The sequence below is a fragment of the Amphimedon queenslandica genome, unplaced genomic scaffold (assembly GCF_000090795.2).
Source record: "Amphimedon queenslandica unplaced genomic scaffold, v1.1 AMPQUscaffold_11789, whole genome shotgun sequence".
NCBI classification, from domain to species: domain Eukaryota; kingdom Metazoa; phylum Porifera; class Demospongiae; order Haplosclerida; family Niphatidae; genus Amphimedon; species Amphimedon queenslandica.
The window spans coordinates 4,914-11,505 of record NW_003547970.1 but is presented as its reverse complement, the minus strand read 5'-3'; the positions used below and the strand labels follow the sequence as shown (position 1 = coordinate 11,505).

Sequence of the window (6,592 nt, the reverse complement as noted above, 5' to 3'; positions counted from 1 at the left end):
CCATTGTCCCTATCCTTGAATTAAAAAAATTAAAAAATATTTTGGCTTCGTGTAACATAATACACTACACAAGTATATATGTACTCAGGATTAGCTCAAATGATATCAGATTCACTTTGTAGCATAGATAACCATTGGTATTGATGCTATTAATGAGTACATGTAGTTTGGAGTCCCTACTGGCAAGCCTGAGGTGACTAGCATAGGCAATTGGTCTATGCTTCAATGCACTGCTGTGTATATATTCAAATGAAGCAAGGGACAGGGGAGGAAATCAAAATGATATCAGATTCACTTTATGCCATTAATGAGTACATGTAGTTTGGAGTCCTTACTGGTATCAAAGGAGATTTGGTAGCAAGATTCAGAATGAAGGATTTGGGAAGATTGCATCACTATTTCAGTATGACAATTGATTAAGATGAAGAAGAAGGATGCCTGTGGTTACATCAGAGACAGTACATTAGCTCACTTCTGGAAAGGTATGGACTGTCTGAAGCTAAAGTATGAGCAACACCAGCAGACACTATGTGAAGCTAGTGAAAGAAGATGGTAGTAATCCTGTAGACCCAGTCAAATATCAATCAATGGTAGGTAGCTTACTCTATGCTGCAGTTGCTATAAGACCAGAAATTGCCCAAGCAGTGGGAGCAGTATCCAATATAACTCGTGTCCCACTAAAACTCATCTCACAGCAGTAAAGCGTATCTTCAGATACTTGAAGGGAACTATTGATCTCAGTTTAAAGTTTGACAGATCTGCTAGTGAAACACTGATAGGATTTACAGATGCTGATGGGGCAGGAGATAGGGATGATGACATTCCACTACAGGGAATCTCTTCATGATGTCTGGTGGAGCTGTTAGCTGGCTCAGCAGAAAGCAACCTGTTGTTGCTTTATCAACTACAGAAACTGAGTATATAGCACTTAGTTTGGCTACACAAGAAGCTACTTGGTTGAAGAGACTCTTGTCAGACATTGCTACAGGTCCATCCAAACTAGTTACTATCAATGAAGATAACCAAGGGACTATTGCAGTAGCAAAGAACCCAGTCTCTCATGCTAGAACCAAGCATATTGATATTAAATATCACTACGTACGTGAGGCATTACAGAATGGCACTATCGATCTAGTATATTGTCCTACTGAGAATATGATAGCAGATATATTTACGAAACCGTTATCTCGTAATCGTTTTGAAATTTTGAGGACTGAAATGGGACTAGTATTTTTACAAGAAACCAAGTAAATTTGAGTGGGAGTGTTGTACATAGTAAATTAACTTGGTTTATTACAACTAGTTATTGTTTAATGTTATCTAGTTATTAATTTGTGTCCCATATATAAGTGTGCTGTTCTATTGTTTTTGTTTAAGTTGTTCTTCTGTTGATACTTTTATGCATACACCATTCTACATTCTTCTCTTCTGTTCCCATTAATTCTATGATAACTTGAGTTTGTCAGTTTAACTTCAACTTGTTACCAGTATTACAACAATGTAGGACATGTATTGTCAAGCAAGCTGCAATCAATTTTGTTGTTATCAATTGAAAAAATAAGACTTACATATAATGCATATAAAACAAATGTGGTGGAGTATCATAAAGCGCTGGTCACCAAAAACTTGGGTAGCAGTGGTCAAATTAACCACCTGAATGCACTTCGTAAGTTTTTCAGCTCTTTTAGGTACCACCAACATCTAGACTAGTATCCTCCAGGAGAGGAGTAGTGTAGCCAGCAGACATGGGGTCAATTACATTAGAAAGTAATATATTACTATTACTATTAACTAGAAAAAAATTCTATTACTATTACAATTACATGTTTAGTAGATGTAAATGTAATATATTACTATTACTATTACTCCATTAATTTCATTATTACTATTACTATTACTGCATATGCATGACAAAATGTAATCTAATTATATTACGATTACATTATAATTTCAAATCAATTCTCTTTAAAGCAAATGACCATTACATTGTATACTTATAAGTTTCTCAAAAACAGTATCAGAAAGTCTGCATCGTTCCGGTCTAAAAAATTTCCCTCCTATACTGAATACCACTGGGCAGATGAACCTTTTGTCAGAGCAGACAGACTTGAATGCACATACATGTACCTGTACATGTACATTGAATACTTGTACAATAATGTATTACAATATGCACAATTACTATTATATTACTATTACTTAACTGTCTCCTACTATTACAATTACTATTACTTGGTGTTTTGATTCCTCCATTACTATTACTATTACAATTACTTCAAAACATGTAATCTTTACTATTACTATTACTATTATCTATTACTATTACCCCATGTCTGGTAGCCAGTATTAATCTCAATATATTCAAGTGATGGATGGATGAAGATAGTTTCTCATAAATGTTGTACTAGTTCTATCCAGTTAGGTTGGGATGATTCTAATGTCCTAACTCTGGGACTCTAGGGTGCCTCTTAACTCATTAACTCATCAATCATTAACAATTAACTCATACACATGTAGAATAATTAAATGTTTTTTTTTATTTTGTGTTTAAAGTTAAAAATAGATTGTAAGTCAGAATTTTTTTGGAGATTTTTCCAGTCAGGTTGACCTTGTGCCATATTAGTAGACACATTCATTAGGACTAGTAACAGGATACTGCCTACATTCCTCATAATGATCCTTTGTAATAGAGAAGAACAAACTTTTACTACTTCAGTACTGGCATTGAAATGAATAATGAAGACATTCAAATCAAGAAACAAGAGGAGCTGGAGGTAGTCAAGGGACTCCACTGAACTTGACAATAACTACATGCGTCAATCACTCAATACATTATGGAAAGACAGAGTTTTTAATGGAGAGAGGACTTACTGCTCCCACTAGTGAAGGACATAGGGTTTAAATACAAAAAAGTGAATGACAAAAAGTGCTAATATAAAAAGATGCCACACATCATCCACCAGAAAATATCTTACCTGCGCAAGATGATAAAAAATAGAGCCGACAAAAAACCAATAGTCTTCCAAGGGCCAATGCCCATGATGGCTAAGATTTGGCTTCATTAGTACTAGTCTAGTCATTGGAAGCATAAAGATTGTCCCTTTAGTGAAGTGATTGAAAATGGCACCAACCATGGTGAATTTGTATCTCTTATTACTGCAAACCACCACAAACTCCACTATCAATTGAGGTAAGGTGGTTTAGTTAGTGACAGATTATTTGAAGAGCAAGAGTGAAAATGAAGATCGTAGTTGTTAAATGTACATATTTGCATGATTAACACACAATACAGTAACTGAAATGAAGGTGCTTAAGGGAAATGGGCCACCTACCTGCTAAAGGTAAGCATTTTATAATTTTTGGAGCAAGAACCAATTTCAATGTTTGCAACAGAAAGCTCAGTAAATAAAAGCTTATCTAGTGAATTCGTACAAATTGTCAATATCAGGCTATACACCTCAGGTAAGCACATGGTCAAATGAAAGCAAAGATGAGTTGTGTCACCTTAACACTGTAGGGGTATAGAAGGAATGAAGTTTGTCCACTCAAGTGAGCAAGATACCTTGAATCACCTTGATATTAACCCTTCAACCTTAATATTACAACAAAATGAGATCCATCAACATTGGTGAAGATATCTTTTAAATGTGCTCCTGTCTGCAGGCATTTTCATGAATACTAAGATGGTTGGAATACTGATAATCCAGCGTTGATAAAGAAAGCTATGGATCATATTAAATGTTTAAGCTGAAAACATTCCCATTCTTTACAATAGAATACTCAATTAAGACGATTTAAAATATAGTGAGTTTGCAAAAATTGTCAAAGCTAGGCTACACTCCTTAGGTGAGCAATAGCTTCAAGGCACTGTCCACCAACCCAGAATGATAATCATCAGGTTAATGTAGAGATGAGTCGTGTCACCTTTACCTTGAAGCAGGCTACAAGGACTTGGATTCGATAATGCATATAGCCTTGTTGGAAAGTATTTTATATTACATTAGGACAATCAAGAGTTTGGAGTGAGTTATAATTATACACAGTTATAAATAAGTCTTCCTTGTATTAGTAGGAATGGCTGGGGGGTAGTATCGGCACAAACATCTGACAACAGATCAAAGTAACCCCATATATTTCCATCACAAGTCTTCCAATTTCTCATAACTTCTTTCTCCAAAGGTCATTGCCATTCCATTTAAGTTAGTAAAACATACTCGTTGCACACGATATGTGCAACCTTGCTTTAGGGTAAAGTAGAGTTTCATCAAACAACTCGAATTATATGTAAAGCCATTTGGAAAAATGTGTAAACGAAAAAATAAATTGTTATACATTCAAGGAAGATTTGCATGAAAATGAGCATATAACAGACATTGTTAGATAATGTTGCAAGGTTTACTTGTGTATTGAGACAATGATGTTATTATTGTGATTGCTATTAATTGATACAGAAGCTACTCGCTACCTATAAGTTGGAAGATGGAAGCATTGTCATGTTAGAGCAGGAGGTAGCAAGCAGGAGGGAATCAGGAGGGAATCTGTGAAATTCGCGAAATTTGGAACCCTAAAAAAATTACTTATACGGTAACAAGAAAGTAAGAAAGGTGCTTCACCTGTCAAACTCAACTGAAACCGGCTATACTACAGTATACTATTGTATACTACTGTATGTGTACTATTGTATACCACTGTACACTATTGTATACCACTGTACACTATTGTATACCACTGTACACTATTGTATACCACTGTATACTACTGTATACTATCTTATACTACTCTATACCATTGTATACTACTGTATACTATTGTATAGCACTTTATTGTAGCGGTGCTTTATTTTGGCAATCACTGAGCATGAGCATTAATGATTAGCAGTTTTAATACTGGAGATTCCTCTTGAAAACCCCCACTCTGCCAAATTAAAGCACTACACAGTATTGGTGTATTGCGCATGCACAACAAAGACCAACACTACTGTATAGATCCCAAACTACCTTAAAACACCATCAAACAAAACACAAGGCTGGTTAACATATAGCGGGTTTTGTAGAGGATAACAAATTCTGCAGATTTTTTTAAATTTGGGAAATTAAATTCTTCAAAAATCAATTTAAATACAGTACAATATGACAGAAAAGTGGAAATTCACGACAATAAATTCTGTGATTTTTCGGATATAGGCCATCTGCAAAATTATCACCCTAAAAACCACTATATGGTATATTACATGTACATACATGTATGTACCAGTGTCCAGGTGAGGAGGAGGAGGTAGAGATCAGGACTCAGCTAGATGATGATGATGATGATGATGATGATGATGATGATGATGTTAATTCTTCACTTGATCCAATTGCCTCAAGAATGTCTTTATAACCACTATCATAATAATCGTTAATTTAACTTGATGAGTAATACATGTTAATTTACCTCTCTCATATCAGTAGCCTTTTAATTTCAAAATCAGAAATAACAAACTAGTTATTCTACAATGTAAAAATAATTAATATTATATTTATTATGTACACATATATGTACCACGTTCTTCAGGTAATATTCCCACGCAATAATAATAGGATAAGCATTGAAAGGACTCCAGTTATTATAAATATAATTACAGCAATTAATGGACCAGCGATGAGCTAATTCACCCTAAAGGAAAAGAAAGAGGAAAATGTCATACAGTGGAGCCACTATATAATGGACACTTTGAGACAATAAAGTACTTTGAGAGGAGGTTATTTTATAAAGTAAATAATGTAATTGGAACACTATAGGTGCAGTCTGATAAATGAGGGTGTTAGTCAGGGTAAGCTAAACAGCATATTTCAAGAGATTACAAGCACTACAATACAGTAATACATGTACATGTACATGGCTTTTGAGTAACAATTCGTAATTTTCATCTGAATCAGCCCAAACTTGCTACACAACATAAGGACATGTATATGCATCAGAAAGTATTATAAAAATGGCGATTTCTCTCCTAATAATTTTTGCTGAAATTTGGCCAGCAACCCTGTACAGGGACTTTGACCCGATTTTTAAGTAACTTCAAAAATTCATAAAAATCCAAATTTGATCAGAATCAGCCCAAACTTGCTACACAACATAAGGACATGTATATGCATCAGAAAAAAAATATAAAACAGAGAGCTCTCTTCTAGCCATTTTAAATGAAGTATCATGGCTAAGGGTTTTCAGTACAGTGTGCTAAGCACAACCTCATGAGATGACAAGGAGCAGTGTACATTAACAGTGACTATACTGTACTAACAACATAACAAGTACATTACTTACTTCATCTGAGTTTAATGTTTTGTTAATAATGTCTTTAATTATCGTCCATTGTGCATTAATTTTAAAATCATCATTCCAGACTCCATCATTACTGTATCCATATAGAGCACTGCATTGAACCAACACCCACCAATTGAAACCCATTGATCCAGTACCTGAGATACACTGGTATAGCAGCTCTAAAAATGACTGGAAAGAGAATTGGAATATAAAAAAATTTGAAATTAAAATGTCAAATAATAGTCTAGCATGTAAAATAATAATTTCATGTCATTATAACAATAGCAAT

The 6,592-nt window shown here is 34.4% G+C and overlaps 1 long non-coding RNA gene across 1 annotated transcript; it reads right to left on the bottom strand.

Annotated features, from left to right (window-relative positions):
* Positions 1-5,266: 5,266 nt before the first annotated feature.
* Positions 5,267-6,512, bottom strand: LOC109588892 (uncharacterized). The gene is made up of 4 exons (XR_002188420.1): positions 6,304-6,512; positions 5,542-5,655; positions 5,434-5,489; positions 5,267-5,382 (listed from the first exon to the last, which is right to left on the bottom strand). It is a non-coding gene; the product is annotated as an uncharacterized LOC109588892 (long non-coding RNA).
* Positions 6,513-6,592: the final 80 nt, after the last annotated feature.